An 18,968-nucleotide genomic window follows, 5' to 3' on the forward strand; every position below is an offset into this window, starting at 1 on the left:
TAGATAAAACTGCCAAATACACTGAGGGGAAAGTTATGCTTAAAGCAGACTTTCTTGCTGAGAGATAACACAGAGCCTTGAGGTTAAAGACTACAACAACTCAGCATCTCAGCCCATACAGGTCCAGTATCATGGTAATTGGTACCCAATAAACAACTTTGTGAAAGACCAACACAAGAAATTTGGCAATGCTAATCCCCGATCTGCTCTTTGTCTCTCCCGATTTTTCAAATTTCATAATTCTTGAGATGGTTTTATTCTGGATAAAAGATGAATTACATTTATCCAATTCTTTAATTTTGTAATACAAACACCGAGAAACAAAACTCAAGAAAAGACGTTCATCTCGACAGAGTTACAGGTTGATTTTGTAACCTGATATTTTATTAAAAAACTAGTTATTATATGGGCTTTAGGGCTAAGGTTGGGAAAGATAAATAATTAATCATCCACATACAAAGATAACTTATGTGTTCGTCTGCTGACTTCTTTCAAGTCTGCTTTCCTCCATATTGCTATAGCCAGCCTATTCGGTCGAATGCTTTGTGAGCATCAAGAGATAGATACGGACAGTGATCCATCTGACATAGAAAATATGTATAATTTGGGCCAAGAAAGATGCTGTCTTGAGATAGATCTAGTTTAATCAGGATGTATTATAGAGTTCATGACCTTGTCAAGTCTGGCTGTAAAGTCAGAGTTGCTTACCTTAGCTTAGCATAAAGACCGGAAACAGAGGTTTTACCATGGTTTTATGGGCTGGACTATTTCTTTGCCAGCTGCAGAAAAAGTGCTTTTTACACTTTTGCTTTTTAACTCTACATCTTTGTTTTCCCTGTTTCCAGTCTTTATGCTAAGCTAAGCCAACAAGCAGCTGGTGGTAGCTCCATAATTAGTATACAGACTTGAGAGTGTGTATTGATCTTCTCATCTAACTCTCAGGAAGGAAGCGAAATGAGTGTATTTCCCTATTTTGAATGATTCCTTTAATATCCAGTTGTCTTCTTTTTGAGCACATCTGATTTTCCCTAATTTGTGTTGGTTACTGGTTGCTTCTTCCGTGCTGTGACTTGGATAGGACGACCAGGTGAGAGAGCTCGGCTAAACAGCAGGGTGCTCCGTCCCCAGCATCGATTATGGACCCCAGAGAGCGTCGGTTGCTAAGGTTAATCTTGGCCTTTAAGCCACGGGTCACTAAGTGTTCATTCGAGAGTGAGTCATCCTCCAATGGAAAAATCAAAGTGGTTGCTGCTGTGCGGGCAGCCTGTCGTGCTGGTTCTGCAGAGCCAGTGGAGACATCGCATTAAGAGACCACACACATGCAGCATGACACACCGACTGGTCGGGGGACGGAACTTGTGTAAAGCAATACCCGCAACCATTTGGGGGATACAAAGCCAATGGCTCACTTCGAGGGGAGATTAATGAAAATCTCTAAGCCTGTTGAGATGTGATGGTGTCAGTGAGACTCTAAATAGAGTTCCTCCAACATCCAAATGCTGTCTGGATTTCTCTGTGGAAAAACAAATGAGTAAAGGCTTTGTTGATAAATGCTCATAGTTTGTGGACTCTACTTTAGTTCAATAACTTTTCATGAGGGATTTCCTCAATGATTAATATTCTATTTTTCACTTTTTGGGAACAGAATTAAGGATAAGATGTTTCATGCACATTGATCATTTAAAATAAGGAGACAATACATTAATATGTATATTAGGCTGAGGACACAAGAACATATATAATACTTATATAAAATAATGTTCTGTTACTTTAATCTGATACAAGTTTGAGGAACAAGTCCACCGCAATGTCAAAATAGGTTGTCCAAAATAACCCTTATGACTGTTACAAAAAAAAATCTGATGCCTCTGCAGTTAAAGCTGCTATTATTAATAATTTTATATTAAAATGGATCAGATGACTATGTGCAGCGTTAAAAGGGTCAGACACAGATGATTATCACCCAACTCTGCAGTTCCCCTCAGTATTATGGAGCGTTTTAACTTCTTTCAGCTCATTGTTTTGGTTATACAAACCACAACTTTACTGTTTTGTTTCATTCTGATGGTACTTGTCCACAAGGGCGTTTTTTATCGCGAGGGATCGCCTCGCTTCCCAGCATTGTACGCTTGATGGACTACTACTAGACACAAGGCACTCGGCACCTGATTGGACGAACGCTTTCCCTCGTGGGCTGCTGCTGCCAGCTTTCAAACCGGAAACAATATGGCGGCTCGTTTGCAAACTTTCTTCTCTTATTTCACGGAAATAGTTCGGCGAAATGTGTTTCTGAAAACATTTTGAGCGAAATATAAGGCGTGCGGTTCCTGAATCTGTCTTTATTTTGGACCGACAACGCTTAGTTTAAGTGACATAGTCCTGAGATAGTTTCACATTACAGCAAGCATAAATGCCAGTATAATTAAAGTCTGTGTTCAACCCATCAGTCAAACAAAGCAGAGCTATATGTGATGGTTTCCATCCTCTCCTGTGTACTGGCAGAGGAATGTGATCTCTCAATCCACCCGGATCTCCTGTGGCAGACTGTGAACTGTGGGCGAACTGGACCAGGATCATCGGCTCTCACAGGACATGGATCAAGACTGGACCCTAAAATAAGGTTTTTGTGTACCTGTTTACATTTACACAAGAGAGTCAAAGAATGTGTTGCATCCATACCTGTTGAAAGTTATATAATTTGTTTCAATATTGTATGCAGCATTACTGTAGGATAATTATGTTTTTGAAATGATCAAGTAAAAAAAAATTTAAATTTGCAGTTAGGAAATAATGGATTAACTCAGTTTCCGTGCTAACCTGTGGATACAGTAGTGAACAGTGTGGATTACAGCCAGGGGCCACTATCTCTAGCAGATGTGTGATGTTATTATGTTTCCTCCCTCTTGTCTCTCGTCCGTGTTACTGCACCTCGGAGCAAACTGATCCAGGCAGCGGACGCTGACTAGTCCTGGAAATCTCTCACCTAGCAGGTGTCAAATGCAGGGCCGAGACAGCGGGCCCTCCTTCACCACGGCCTGTACCCAAATAACCCCTGATGATTTGTCTCATGTACGCCGCTGACCTCTTTCGCACCTCCCCGTCACTCCCGTGTTGAGCAGTTGTTTACCTCTAGCTCGGGTTACACTTGGTGGTTGTGCCTTGGCGAGTCTTGTGAAACCAAAGCGATGACCTGGAATTCTATCCTTTGACCCCTGTGTGAAAGGTGCGCTTGTGACGAGGCTGCACTCACATGATTGGGTTCCTTCTTTTTTTTCCTTAACCATTTATGGGCAAGAAAGACGTGCAAAATCACCACAGCCTACAAAATGAAACCATACCTACAATATTCAACACCATAAACATCTCTGTAAGAGAAATCCTCCATTCAACACTTCAGGGCAAAACACTGCTATATCACATTTCAGGTCATACTCCTCAAACTGGATTTACCATCTCAGTGTATAGTCCGACCTTGAATAGTGGGAATGTGAGCCATAGTTCACACAAGGCAAACAGACTGCATATCATTCAAACACAGGGTGGCCTCTGAGCAAAAGGTTATTTCAGTTACGTAAAAATAAACCTGTTTACAGCACCATAAACAAGCTGCTACATTAAGAGAGTGCACAGGAGATAATAGAACAACAAATATTTAACAGATATTTAAATTTGAATGACCACAACAGGAAAAGTGACAATTATAGCACCTCCCAGTTACTTCACAGTCGAATAAAAATAGACTCATCATGGCTTTGTTTAGATCAGTGTGTGCAGGAGCCACTAGGGACAGAGTGAACTGAACAAAACGTTAAAGGACACAAGGTCAAGCTACCTCACTGCCTGACAGTATTGATGCAACAACAAATATTTGTTTTTCATTGATTTCTAACACAGTCTTCAACAAGTAAATTTCACGTCAGAATAAACAATAACGTAACGGGCCGAGCCTCCAAATCCACAATCCTGGACCACAGCCTGCATGCTGCACAAGTTGAATTTTTTTGGTCAAGATTTGCTCCGTTGAGGTTTATGATTGCTGGGATCCAATTCATCCAAGTGCTATGTTGTTATCCGTGGCTTCACTCTTTTCGGATTTCCATGAATCTTTTGGACCTCACGTAGGTTTTCTTCACGCTGACATGATTGTTATTTTGGCTTTCAGAAACAGTTGACTCATCACATCACTGCAAAACAACTGCAAGCCTGGAACTCTGATGATAGTTTGGTTGGTGATGGTTAAATGAAATAATGAAATATAGAAATTCCAAATTGTAGCCTACTAAGATTACGTGCGCCTCAAAATACACCATGTTTAAATGAATAGCTCGATATTTTGGGAAGTGTTCCTGTTCACTCTTCTTGATGACATTTAGTTAAGATTGATTCTCTCCGTTGAATATGAAGCTACAGCCAGTGCCGACTAGCTTAGCTTAGCATAAAGACTGGAAACAGGGGGAAACAACTAGCCTGGTTCTGTACCAACGGTAACACAATGTGCCCAACAGCACCTCTAAAGCTCACGAACACGAACTCGTGTAAAATGACAATTCGACGTCGGCCTTTGGACAGAGCCAGGCTAGCTGTTTCCCCCGTTTCCCGTCTTTATGCTCAGGCCGGCCCAAAGAAATGGCTGGGCCCCTGAAAAGGTCCGGTGAATGGGCCCTCCCCAGATCTGCTTTACTCATATCAACGCATGTGTGTGCGCTCTCTTTCTCCTACTAAACACACATGAACTGAGAGAGACTTACTCAGCGATGAGGGCTACATACAATTCATTCCACATTAGCTAATACGCAACGGTTGCATACTGAGCCGGTCATGACCCCTGAGCCATGTAAACCATGTCATTACCACACAGTCACACCTGACACCCCAGTGCTCCCACCACCACGCAATCCTCCGTCCTTTAAAACATTTTGCTCCATCCGTCGGTCTAAGAATAAGTAGAACTATACAGTACAGACAACAGCATGAGGTATAAACAAATATTTATTGAGTAGGATATTTTCTATAGAATCTTAAGATATTAACATTAATATTTAAATTAAAAAATGTAGAAAATATAAAATGTAGAAAACATAAAAATAAAATATTGTGCTTTGGTTCTGCTGCCAGCTAATTAGTCAAGTCTTCACGATATTCTACAATTAGCTTTAGCTATAAGTGAACATAAGCCTATAGGAAATATGGCTGCTTAGCACCTATAAATTATAGTTATTAAGTTATCAATTTGATATCATAATTGGGTAACACTTTATTTTACATGTCCGTAAATTTCATGGTAATTAGGTGATAATTAGCAAGTAACCTATTTGAAATTTCTTTGGAATTACTGCCAAATTACCCTAACATTTATCAAAGAATTACTTTATAATAAACATTTTTTAATAATTATATGCTGAAATAGCATACTGTATAATGGTTAAAAAAGGGCCCTTAGGCTTGAGAAGCAGCTGTGCGCTGCTCTTCATTGGAGGTGGAAAACCAAAACTAATAGAAGACACTTCTGATCAGGCACAAATCTCACCGTTGTGTGACTTATTGTCTAAACAAACGTAACCTGGTAGCTAATGTAATGATTTAGGGAGTTTATTAAGAAATTTCAAATAAGTTATTTGATAATTATTACATGGAAATAAAGCATATCAACTTTGTATTGTTTTCCTGGAAATTTATTAAATAAATTACCAGCTTTTGGGAAATAGCGGAATATAATTATTAAACAATGTTTATAATAAAGTAATTTTCGATCAATTTTGAGGCAAATATTGTGGTAATTTGGCAGTAATTCCAAAGAAATTTCAAATAGGTTACTTGCCAAATATCATTTAATTACCATGACATTTTCAGACCTGTAAAATGAAGTGTTACCTATAATTGTTATTATATTTATTATTATTATTATTATTATATTAAATTGTATTAGTTATTTATTTTATCAGTTGCATTAGCTCCACTGGCTCCCTCAGATTTCTTTTGAATTTCCAAATATAAAATACTATTTGTACTATGGCGTGGCTGAATACTTGGTTATTATTTTGTGAGTTATGTGCATCCATATTGCCCAGTTAATCAACATTTTAAATTCAATATGTAATCAATAGTCAATGTCAATCTGTTGCTTTCCATCTTGCACTAGTCCAGAGTTGTAACTAAACCTTAACTGAGAGACTAGATATTAATCATGGTCTTGTTTTTAAAACTATGTGAGCCTAGGAAGAGTATTGTATTTCACTCTAACGTTTGTCAGGCTCAAAGTCACAGAACAGCCCTGCAACTGTCTGACAAGCAGAAACACACACCTGCCTGCCAATCAGCTAATCATCAACTTCACCCTACTGTTATTTGTTGACATCAAACCTAGAGAGGAAACAAGTTACCTGATTGCTGCTTCTGAAATTCACTCTCATTATGTTTTTTTCCTCTTTTCATGGATATTTCTGTGACATCTTCTCATTGAAGTTGTAAACATTGACACTCGCTTTGACATCAGGCGGAGGCGGGACCGTTGCGTGATTGGCCGGTTCCTACGCAACCTGCGTAGTGAGCGTAACAAATGACGTAAGATAAGATAAGATAAGATGAACCTTTATTAATCCCCGGAGGGGAATTCAGGTGTCAAAGCAGCAACATCAGCAAAACAGAGTGAAACACAGGAGAGGTAAAGGTATACAAAAGTTATAAAAACAATAATAGAGATATAAAAGATACAGAGTAAATGGGTGAACATAGTGTGTGCAGTCAGTCAATAAATAAATGTAGTATGTGCAATAATAATTAATATGTGCAATAATAATGTAGTATGTACAATAAATAAATGTAGTATGTGCAATAAATAAATGTAGTATGTGCAATAAATAAATGTAGTATGTGCAATAAATAAATGTAGTATGTACAATAAATAAATGTAGTATGTGCAATAAATAAATGTAGTATGTACATATGTGCAGTCTATAAAGTGGTATATAGGATGTATGCTGTAAAGTAAGTGTAAAGTGCGCCAGTGGTTAGAGTCCAAGATGGTTGCAGATAGTGCATGTTTACAGTTCTTAAAGTCCTCATAGTTCTCATATGGGGGTCAGCCTCGGTTATCATACCATTTTCAGGAGAGGGGGGTAATTAAAAACAGGCTACATTTTATTAAGCAACAATAAATACAATGCTTATTTTTGTTGTTTTAGATAAGTAATGGTGAATATTTTTGATTAAAAATAAAATGTGGTTATCATTGCTTATATGTAGGATGAACATGATTATTGCTGGCCCCCATAGGCCCCCCTAGAGGCTGGGCCCCCAGAGAGCTTTCCCCTTTTCCTGCATGCATGTTATGCTAAGCTAAGCTAAACGGCTGCTGGCTGTAGCTTTATAATTACTGTACAGACATGAGTCTGACATGGCCAGAAAGCAAAAAGCATGTTTCCTAAAATGCCCCCAAAAAATCCTCCAACTGTTGCAAAGCGAACATTGCAGAGACAAATGTTAAGCTATAACAATTTAAACAAATGTTGGACAAATTGCAAGATTGCAAGATCACAATTTTATTTAAATAATTTATTTAACCCTCATACTAACAACCAATGTAGAAGGACTACCGACTGGCGTATAAACTACTGTAAGAAACAACCATCATAACAAAATGTTAACTTATTTCTTTTCAAAACATTATTAGTTATGTAATTAATGTCATCTGAAGAAAAAAACAAAACAGATTATTATTGTTTTAGGAAAGTTACAGTTAATTTGCATATTATGTTAAATCTGTCACAGAGTGCCCCTACCCCCTGATAGTGTGTGATCATTTAAATTAGGGCCCATGGCAAACATTTTACTATACTTGTCCCAGTGGGTCACTCACGTTTGACGCATAAAAACCTTGAGAACCTCCATATCATCAGATATCAAAAAAATTGTGACTAACCAGTCAGGTCGCTCGCTTGACCGAGAGGGTCGCTCGCTCGATACTCGACCCAGTCGGTTGCTATGCTTGACCCAATTGGCCGCAATGCTCGACCCAGTCGGCCGCAATGCTCGACCCAGTCGGGCACCATCACCTATCAAAATGCCATGTTAAAGATGTTACATCAAGAATTTCGTAAAAACAAAAGAATGTGCATGAAGGTTGGTTTTACTAAAAAACTATAGATCAATATATACATATACATATATAGAGTGGATTTACCTTAGTAGCCTAAAATGTAATTGATAAATCAAGTATATTTATGTAAACTGCACTTAGTTTCCTTTACAACCCATTTCTTCAAAGCAAGTCTGATGTTGAAAACACAATGGCATTTGGCATGTGAGGAAGAATCCAAGTAAAACATCAAAAGCTCAGAGCAATATGGATGATTAAAAGCATACCATCTGCTCTGTGAGTGACACTCCCTTTTTTCCCATGTTCCACCAGCATTCCTGAAACTAACAGCACATATATTTTAACTGTCAGACAAAAAAACAAGCCACGTATCTCCCACACAGCCCTGCAGAGAGGGCAGACATCCACTGTTGGGGGATATCTCACATTTTCTGAGCAGCAGTTAAAAACTTTAAGATACCCGTCTGTCTGACATTAACGCAGGTTATTCATTAACACGTTTTTTTAAATACCTCCACTGCAGAACCAGCGTATACCTCTGTGTTTGTTCCCTCACCTGTTTTTCAAGGGCAGATGTTTCCATTTTAGAGTGTGCAATAAATCATAAGTTGTTGGAGCAACAAAAGAGTTGAAAACCAAACTTATATTCCAAACGTGCTTTAGTGAAAGGATAATGCACCATCTCGTTTGTTCACTATCCAGCTGAATTTTCTCAGGTGCTGACACTGCAAGCTGAGAGGGAGAAACAAGGAGTTCCATACACTTGCAGTCAAAACCTGTGGACATCTCTGCTTGTATTAGTGAAGAAAAGGATTTATGTTTTAGAGAGGAAATGATCTCACCCATCACAATGGTTCATTTTGCACCATGCAGGCTCAATTAATCACATCTGTGCCGGACGCTCAGGTTACACAATAATATCAACAGGAGTAACTGAGAGACCGCCCTTATGAAACACTTGACCATTAGCATGATCTCCTAGTTTGCATAGTTTGCATATTAACAGCATGCAGTGTTGTTGTGGTTCATGCTTCAACTGCCAATCCCTGCTTTAATGCCGGGGGCTGATCTGTGGCCTGAACATGCATGTAATGCTTCCCTTATGGTTACCGGCAGCAGGCAGCTGAACCTGACAGCGATTTCCACAGACAACAAGAAGAGTGGAGGGGAGATGTTGTCATAAAAGATTAAAAGTGGAAATGTCAGACATCGTGCAGAGGAAGCACTTGGGAAACTATTACTATGGTTACAGCGTAATTTAGTTGTGTTTTTTTTCCTCTTCTCAACATTTCAAAAGAGAATCTGATCAATACTTAGTGACTTATTACATTTGTGCAATACTTTCATGTTTTTTTTTTTTTTAAAAGGTAGCATATTACCTTCTGTTATACTTCTACTTTTTTTTTAATGCAGAGAGCAAGGTTTATTGAACCTTTACTTTAGGGACTGTACACAAATTATTAGGAGGAGAGGGGGGTTCAGAAAAGGGGGAGGGATATGTATTTTGTGTTTTTGCTGAAGGGAGGGTTGTCTTAAGGTTTTGGGGAGAGAAAAGGTTATCTCTCCAGACAGCATGTCGTTTGTCACTACCGCACAGCAGCTCCTCCATTTTATTCTGCACCTTATCTGGAAGCAGAACCAATAAAATGTATATAACATTTTTTTTAAATATGTCAAATAAAGTAACAGGATTCATCATGTTGTTATGTTGCCATAATTTGGGCATTTGCTGATTCCACTTCTATTGAAACATTGAAACACTGAGAAAAATACTGATATGAAGAATAAAATCCGATTGTCAAAATACCAAAATGTCTATAATGGAAAAGGAAGGAAAAAAATAAATTAATTGATTTAAAAAAATACTTTTAATAGAATAAAAATAAAATAAAAAGGAAAACAATAAATAAATAAATTAATTAATTCATTATAATAACATAATAACATCTTAAATCCTTTGCACAGTTTTAGTTATTAATGCTAAATGAATTGAGCCAATTCAATCGTATTATATTACTTTGAGATATTATTTAGTTTCCATGCAGTCCTTTAGCTGAAATTGCCTTTAGTAACATAAGACTTTGGCTGACAATAAAAGCAAAAATATGAGTTTTATAACTTTAGCAAATCCAGAATGTTTGCTTGTCCTCAGAGCTCCCTGTTCCCACTTTCCCTCTGCTTTGGTATGCAGACTCCTGGCATCTCCAGTCCAATCCTGCAGCTGCCAACTCCATTTAGATCGTCTGCTATTATTCACTGTATCACCAGCACGGGACGAGACGAACCGAGGTCAACAAGTTATCACCGAGTTATCTAATTTACACATCATATCCGGATTAGCTGCTGATCAACGTGTTATTCTGAAGACAATTCCATCAGTGGCTGCGCTGATGGCCAGACTAATATTATTAGCTCTCTGATCTCCTCAATGGGACAATCGGCAACTTATCTGCCTTTTGCTTGAATAATGGACAATAAATAAAAATGTTAGGGCTTGTTCACACTCTGGTGAACTGTTTAGGTAGCAGACACAATAAAAACATGTCAACAATATCATGCAGGGATTTGTTCTGTCTCAGAGGAGATGATTCAACGCTATGAGAGTTTTCTTTTTGCTATTGTTGGGTTATTGCTCATTCTGGATCATATCATATTATTAAAGGCATTCTTGTTTACACTTAGAATATAATAAAATCCAATATAGCATCAGAAACTATGGCCTCACGTTATGCAGCGCCTACACACTGGAACATGTTGAAGCTGTCCTTTTGACATGTGACCTGTTTTTATCATCAGTTACATGATCTGATATTATCTTTTTCAATGCCCTTGTCTAAATCAAATGATTAATTTGTATTAATATTGAACATTAGGCTGCACATCAACTAATCAGAAGATCATTAGATGATGTGCTGCCTTATGTTCAATAATAATAATTTCATTTAGACAATGAAATTAGACCTCTTTTCACATCATTCACAAGAATTTCAAAGTAAAAAGGGGTATTCCTTATAACTTTGTCCCCACCCCGCTGTCCCACATTAGTGTTTCTCCTGCATTGTTTCAGTCACTGTTTATATTTCAGACATTCACACAACATGCCCACATGTTTGTGCTGTGTTTTTACAGTATCTCTGGGAAGAAGAAGAGGACAAACCAAACAGGTTTTTGCTACGTCAATGGGCAAATCAGCACATTGTTCAGGATACAAAAAAATAGGGAAACAATTGACTAATTAGAAATAATAAAGTGGATTCAGCTTTGTAAAACTGTTATCTTCTCAAATCGAGCAAGATGGTAAGCACTGAATGTGCATGTGATTGGCTGGTTGACTGCTGGTACTTCCTTGTTGCTCCTATAGCAGATAAGGACAGTGTATCGGGGTGCGGTATGTATAAAACACAGATACGCACATATAAACAAACACGTATACTGCAGGCACTGTTTTTATTAAAGGAACATGACTAGAAGAATTCTTAAATGTTAGAACTATAACAAATTACAACTATTTCATGACTGAAAATGCTTCAATAGGACAACCTGAAAACGCACCTTTTTAAGCAACATGCCGTCTCCATATACACTTTCACTTTAACCTCTGGGAGTTGCCCAGTACCACAACCGTCTTCTTCTGTTCCCCTTTCAGGACACTCTGCACTGTTGGCCCTGGTTTCTACTTTAACGTTTTAGGTAACTGTTACTTAAAAATAGTAATAGAATTGAGAATATAGAGTTGAATGACTTAAATACATCATTTTTTTTAGCCAGGACCAGCACTGCAGCACCTTGCCAGCCTCTAATTGGCTAACTCACTCAACTTGATCTGGGTTTGTTTAATGACAAATAAAACATCCGCCACGTTCTCTTCACCATTTTTCATGACATATGTCACTAAACGCGTCTTCGCTTCAGCAGTGGTTAAGTTGTCTGGACAAGCTGAGTTATCTGCAGTCAAAACTGTCACTGGACAAATGTGGATCAGTTGACTGCAAGTTACGCCATTTTCTCTTCTCTTTCTTTTTCATTATGAGTAGCTTTATTTTACATTTTAAGCTACACTGATTGATTCCACTCATCATGCAAACAAATCAAGGTTCACAAGTGGAACGGGAGTACTACTTATAAATGTTAACTGACAATATTATGTTGTTTCTTTCTTGTCTCTCACACTCTGTCGGGGATGAGGTCGCCTTCAGGACTCAAATAGGAGCGTTTCATGTTTGAGTCCTTTTCTATCTTCAGGAGGATGTGCAACCCAAAACCTGGCTTCTCCTCACCTGAACCCATCCGAAGCAGGGATCATCCTTTAAAGGCAGTGCTGTCATGGATGAACTGAAGATGACACCTCAGGCAATGCGCTTCCTGTCTGGCCTAATTTATGAACTGTACCTCAAAAACGTTTTTACTTTATTACTTTACAGGTGAAAACCTGAGTAGAGGTGAGCTGACACCCAAAAATCTGAATAATAAATCAGCTTCCAAGTGTAAGGCCGGCGTGCGCTGACAGAATGTATAAAAATGCACTTTTTCTGTTCAAAATGAACCTTAAAGGGATATTTGTCAAGTATTTAACACTCTTATCAACATGGGAGTGGACAAATATGCTTGCTTTATGCAAATGTATGTATATATTTATTATTGGAAATCAATTACCAACAAAACAATGACAAATATTGTCCAGAAACCCTCACAGGTACTGTATTTAGCATAAGAAATATGCCCAAATCATAACATGGCAAACTCAAGCCCAACAGGCAACAACAGCTGTCAGCTTCAGTGTGTCAGAAGAAGAAGAAGAAGAAGAAAGAAGAAAGGCACTTTATTAATCCCCGAGGGGAAATTCAATTTTTTTCCCTCTGTTATTTACACAGTACACATAGGCCCGAAATACACACACATGCACAAACAGGACCTAAATGCATTATTGGAGAGATGTAGAGATGTCAGAGCGAGGGGGCTGCCCCTGACAGGCGCCCCGAGCACTTGTCAGTGTGCTGACTTGACTATGACTTGCCCCAAACTGCATGTGATTATCATAAAGTGTGCATGTCTGTAAAGGGGAGACTCGTGGGTACCCATAGAACCCATTTTCATTCACATATCTTGAGGTCAGAGGTCAAGAGACCCCTTTGAAAATTGCCATGCCAGTTTTTCCTAGCCAAAATTTAGCTTAATTTAGGAGCGTTATTTAATCCCTTTGTGACACGCCAGTATGACATGGTTGGTACCAATGGATTCCTCAGTTTTATAGTTTCATATTATTTCAGTATCTTCATTCTAGCTTTAAAACTGAGCCCGCTACAACCTAAAAAGTTTTGCTAATGTGTTAAAGAAATTAACGGCATTAAAACTAATTTGCGTTAACATGTTATTATCGCGTTAACTTTGACAGCCCTAATAAAAATATATTTTTTAGGATGAAAATGGATCATATGTTTTGCATGTGTATGTCAACAACAAGCAATGCGTTTTTTTGTGCCGTTATGTCATTTTAAGTAGCATTTTAAGAAAGGTATTGCATTTTGTGTTTATTTGTGAACAAGACACATTTAGAGTTTTCTCAGTTTAAATAATTGAATTAAGTGAATGATGAAGAACACTAAATAAAAAAAAGGAAACTCTAGTCATGGTAACGTAAAATGCTGAGTCGAACAGTTGAGCAATAAATTGATTCTACTGCTGACTAAGTACAAATAATTTGGCTTTCATTGTTACTTTCAGCATTCAACTCCATTTCACTCAACTTAATTCATTTCTCCACATTAAATCGCTCAGTTAACAGTGTGAAGGTGCAGTTGTTGAGGTGAAAGAACAGAATTCCTCATTCATTTTCCTCATCCAAATTTTCCCAGCTGCTCTATTGTGAAGGTAAATTTCCAAAGCCAAACCGCTGGAGAGGCACCCACAATCACATCAATAACTTCCCTCATTCTCTCACATGCATACACACACACACAAACATACTCTCACACCCACACATTCACACACACACCACACCTCTCGTTTCTGTGCAGCCCTGCCCCCTCCTCATCCTCCTCCCTGAGGCTTAGCTGTAAAACAACAGGGGAATCAGCCATAGTGACACGGCGTCCCCTGGTACTTTTCCACAGATAACATGTAGTGAGAGGTAGAGTGTCGCAATATTGTGTTTAGATTGACTTTGCACATTTATTGCCTCACATTCCACATAGCCAAAGGTAAACCATATGCTCAGTTCTTCCTGCAGGATAAAACAGTAGAAATTAAAGCAAACAAAATGAAGATTTAAAAGCGAGCCAGACCTTGTTATGCCGGTGCTGTCAGACGAGCCTTATGGTGACAAATGTTTGTCTGTCCATTAATGTATTTTCAATAAACTCCGACTGAGAGGTGTGTGTTGTCCAGACGAGCCCCAGACAGCGTCACACTATCACTTTCCATATGTCTCGATGCACACAGTGGCCAGCTGACCTTTCCTCTGCATGTACAATCCATTTAGCCATTCATAATTGAGGATGCATTCTTTGATGTGCAACAAAGCCACCATTCATTTATCCCCTCAGAGCATTTCGTCTGTGGTTGTACCACGAGGACGTGTCCCTGTCCTCAAGTGACCCGAAACCAACGAGATGATCCAAATATTGTGATTCATATTTTGGTCAGCGTTGAGGAGGAACACTGCAAACTGGCCTGCTTTTGCCTTTGCAGACACTCTCAGGAACTCATTGCACGGTCGAAATGTTGCATCTAAATGTTAATGAATTGTCACGGTTAATAAGCATGCTCGATGTAACATAATTCACAAACTTTTTCTCTTGTTGATTCATTGCTGCTATGATCTCCATGGAACAGCAATGATTTGAATTTGTTCCTATGTTAAAGTTCTCTGTGCACCTGTAACAACAACAAAAGCTCCAGCTTTGACAAAATGTGGTGGACCCTTTTAGTAAAAAAAACCCCCAACAATATACCATACAAAGTAAGAATATAAAACACATTTATTTCACAAGCCCTGAGAGGAAACTCGATGGCCTAATATGAAACTGAGCAGAAGCACGTCCTCTCTCTGGTGCCGAGCACAGATGTGAGAATAATGAAGAGCAGGGTTCCTGTTTGATGTTGAAGCAGCCAAGTGTACTTTTTCATGCAACTTATCTTCAACATGCCACAACAGAAGACATGCAGATAAAATGTGTTTTGAAACATTGACAGATAGAGTGAACCATGTTTCACTTTACAAAAAGCTGCCAGTCTGATCTGAGTTAATTTAAAAACATGTTTTAATGTTGTCAGTGTTCAAAAATAAATATATGCATGTCAGAATACTGTCATATATATAAACTGGTGACCAAACCAAGATGGTACCTTTTAAACCAAGATGCCATCAGGCTTCGGCATGTTTTACACTTTTACAGTAGGGCAGCAACTAACGATTATTTTAATTACAGTTTAATTTGCTAATTATTTTCTTGATTAATTAATACTTTTTTGGTTCATAAAATGTCAGGAAGTATTTAAAATGACAGTTTTAATGTAAATTTTTTTCAATGTCAATTTTCTAAAGTTGATGTTTTCAAATAGCTTACTTTGTCCGATTGATATATAGATATAAAAACAAAATTACAGCCTCGCGGTTGTGTGCCTCCGCCAACCATTCAAGTTCAGTGGGCAACCTCTGTGTCTGAAAAGTGAAGCCAATGTGGAAGCATTCTATTAGCCAGCAGGGGGCGACTCCTCTGGTTGCAAAAACAAGTCTGATTGTATAGAAGTCTATGAGAAAATGAGCCTACTTCTCACTTGATTTATTACCTCAGTAAACATTGTAAACATGAGTTTATGGTCTCAATCGCTAGTTTCAAGTCTTCTTCAATACAGCATGATGTTCATTTAGTAAATTATGGTCCCATTTACAGTCAAATAGACTACAAAGCAGGGTAAGCTTTAGGGCGTGGCTACCTTGTGATTGACAGGTCGCTACCGTGTTTTCTGGTCTGGGTGTTTTCCGCGTTTTCATCTTACAACTTTAACCCTTTCAGAGTGTGTTTCCATTTTATGAAAGTTAACATTTTTGGTCGCCTGAAAATGTCAGCATTCGGTTGTACTTTGTACCTTCTCGTGTCACTTTTGGTTGCAAATAACCAAGACGGCGAGGGCCAAAATACCGAACTCAAGGCTTCAAAACTGTAGTCCACAAACCAATGGGTGACGTCACGGTGACTACGTCCACTTCTTATATACAGTACAGTCGGTCAAGTTGTACTTTACATCCATGTCTGTCCAAAATGTCATCACTTCATCATTTTATCATGTTAGACATTTGCGGGAAATTGTCATAATTAGCGTATGAATTATTGGGTTAGGGACGTACAGACGTACGGACGGACGGACAATCCAAAAACATAATGTCTCAGACCTTCGCTGGCATGGAGGTATAGCATAGGTTTTTTGCTTCAACTTAAACTATTAATCCACGATTGAAATTGTTGACAATTTATTTGCTGTAGATCGACTAACTCTTTCAACTCTCCAGTGTTTCATGTCAGGTTATTGACAACGTGATAACAAAAACACAACACTTCAGTATATTTGATGCATCCGGGCCACCTGGAGTTCACCGGTTATTATGTAAAACTGCATACCAGCGGCAGTTTAAATATATACTTCACACTAAATCCCACGCAGGATGCATGAAAGCAGCTCAAAGTTCACTATGTTTAGCTCACATGGACGTTCCGTATTCAGTGTTTCATGGGTTGTGTGCAGTGTATACCTCATCAGCAGCTGCTGAAAAGTGACACTGAACTTTGTGCTATAAATAAACGAGTCAGGTATTTTCATGCATCTGGTTTTACCCTCATACACTTTGATCACAAACAAGCTTCATATTATCGTTATTTTTTGCCTTCCTGTGGCACTTTTGTGGGACATAAAACAACAGTCTCATTTATCTTGCAAATTTGTTTTTCTCTCATGCTGCTTCCCAAATTCAAGTGCATGCTCCTGGTTGACCAGAAATGAATACTTCCCTCTTTCCCCCTCAGGCTACGTGACTGCAAACACTGAGCAAGTTTTAGAGTCATATTTTACTGGTGTGACCTCTGACCCCTGTCAGGCAACCATGTGCCTGGGTCATGTTTTGGGACAGGCACGTTGATATCCGTCTACGTCTAGGCCGGGTCAGAGGAGTTCACGAGAGGGGGCGGGGGAGCTCTTGTTAACACATAGCACAGGCTCTTTCACTGGCCAAAAAGGAGAGGGGAACGGCAACAAATTTGTTCCAGGGTTGGCTGGAAAAATCCCGTGCAGTGTTGTTTTCATGACATGCATTCTTCAGATGGGCCATCTGTTGATTTGTGGGACAAAGGCACACATAATCAGCAAGAAACGATAAAAGATTTTTTGCTTTTGATCTTTCTGCAACTTTTGTATGTTTGTAAAAAAAATCTTTTTAAAGGGGCACTCCATCAAATTTCACTGATAGACTAACAGTTTACTCGTCAAGGTTCAGGCTGTTACAGGCTCATACACCGTTCACAGCTATACCTACGAAAAGTAATGCACTGTAATTCGTATACATCCCACAAAATCAATTTGTATATAATCCACGCAATCATGAACCAGGAAGTATAAAGAGCGATATTTGTACTGCACCCGTGTGAAACCAGAAGTGAACGTTGATTTATTCGTCACATAACTTCCGCACTTAAGTTACGCCACCTCCGGTGTTATTTTAACCCAAACAACGATCTTTTCCTAAACCTGACCATGTCGTTTTTTTTTTGCCTAAACCTAACCAACTTGTTTCCTGTGAAGATGGTATTTTATTTTTAAAATACTGGTGTGGAAATTGACACGTGCGTCCCATGTTGCTGGACATCTGCAGGAAAATGCATACAAAATTAGGAATAACTTTTACCATACGAACCATTGCACGAAAATATTTTGCTCCTCAGTCAGTGAAAACCGTTGAAAAATATCTTCTGTGTCTTTGGAGGAGCTTTTTAAAGAAAATAACCCCAATGATGTCATATAGTGATGCAATCACTTTAGTGTATAATCACCTGAAATAAGAATCATTGTGTTTTGTTACCTTAGAATGAGCCGTTTATATCTAGATACATAGCGGGTCCTCTTCACGGTCGTGTCTGGAAGGGAGTCCGCAAATCTGATCTGAGATCTGCAAAAACTTGCAAAAACTCTTGTGAGATTTGCTGCCCGACGACCTATCCTTACCTTAACTATTCGAGGTCAATGCCTAACCTTAACTATCTCGCGAGAGTTTCCCCAGTTTGCTGGCTCCCTATAGTCTCTATCCCTTTTTCACGGAGCCAACCGCCATGTTTCTACAGTAGCCCAGAATGGACAAATCAAACAGTGGCTCTAGATAGGGCCATTCGCATTTTCGCGTCAGCCACCATAGCTCTCCTACGCACTTGGCACCCAGGAGAACTTTCAGTTGTTTGCAATCTGCAACCTCACCTCTTTAGAAGTGCAATAATAAATCATTTTAATGCCTATTTAATTGCTTTGAAATTAACCCTTTAATCCATCTCTGTGACCAACAGCCACAGCAGACACATTTGCACATCTGCCTTCAACAGATTGAGGTGAAATATATATTTTTTTGTGGTGCAGAAAGAATCAGACTTTCCTTGCAAGAAAACAAACAAACAATCTGGCCAACATTTGTTCTGCAAATCAAACCAGACGCGCCATGTTTGTGTGATTATGTTGATGAGACTCTTAAATGTGTGTGTGTGTTTCTGCTCTAGCTTATCTGCTATTGCACTGCAGCTAAATGTGACGTTAAAGATGCAGCAGCGATATGAGCAAGGAAAAGGCTGACTGATCAAATCTATGCATCCTCTTGCCTGCAAATAAACAACTAAACCAG

The 18,968-nt window shown here is 38.7% G+C and overlaps 1 long non-coding RNA gene across 1 annotated transcript in view; it reads right to left on the reverse strand.

Annotated features, from left to right (window-relative positions):
* Nucleotides 1-18,968, reverse strand: part of LOC119498075 — a 40,621-nt gene that overhangs the window by 18,488 nt on the left and 3,165 nt on the right. The window contains exon 2 of the long non-coding RNA XR_005209038.1: nucleotides 6,381-6,536. This is a non-coding gene — a long non-coding RNA (uncharacterized LOC119498075). The remainder of the gene's footprint in view (nucleotides 1-6,380; nucleotides 6,537-18,968) is intronic.

Source organism: Sebastes umbrosus, chromosome 12 (assembly GCF_015220745.1).
Source record: "Sebastes umbrosus isolate fSebUmb1 chromosome 12, fSebUmb1.pri, whole genome shotgun sequence".
NCBI classification, from domain to species: domain Eukaryota; kingdom Metazoa; phylum Chordata; class Actinopteri; order Perciformes; family Sebastidae; genus Sebastes; species Sebastes umbrosus.